Raw genomic sequence first — 514 nt, 5'->3', positions numbered from 1 at the left:
CTATGTAATCTGTAAGACAGATGTATGTGTTGCAGGTGGAGGAATCGATCTGCATGAGTGAAAAGAATGATCCTGCTTAGGTTAGGCCTGAAGCGGGTACAGAATTATGAGGCAAAGTCTCTGCTGCTACAATTCAAGGGTGGTTGTTATATGCCTTCCAGTCGATTATAACTTACACCGACCCTATGAATCTTTTATATATATATATATACTCGTAGGGTTTTCATGGTAAAGAGGTATTCAGAGGTGGTTTACCATTGCCTTCCTCTAAGCCTACGGTACCTGATATTCCCAGGCAGTCTCCCATCCAAGTACTAACCAGGCCTCACCCTGCTTAGCTTCCGAGATCAGGTGTGTTCAGGATAGTATGGCTGTAGAATTCAAAGGTTACAACTTATTTAATTAGAAGCCGTTCTCCTGGCAGCAGGCATAACTTCTGGCATGGGATAGGTTACTTCCCTCAGCATAGGTATATACATTTTATCATTCTTTGGGAATGTATGCGCCACGATAT

At 42.6% G+C, this 514-nt stretch overlaps 1 pseudogene; it reads right to left on the bottom strand.

Moving 5' to 3' along the window:
* Positions 1-270: 270 nt before the first annotated feature.
* LOC133375860 (5S ribosomal RNA) lies at positions 271-379 on the bottom strand (annotated as a pseudogene).
* Positions 380-514: the final 135 nt, after the last annotated feature.

This window comes from Rhineura floridana, chromosome 1, assembly GCF_030035675.1.
Source record: "Rhineura floridana isolate rRhiFlo1 chromosome 1, rRhiFlo1.hap2, whole genome shotgun sequence".
Lineage (NCBI taxonomy): Eukaryota > Metazoa > Chordata > Lepidosauria > Squamata > Rhineuridae > Rhineura > Rhineura floridana.
The sequence above is the reverse complement of the archived record's forward strand: the minus strand, read 5'-3'. Positions and strand labels throughout refer to the sequence as shown.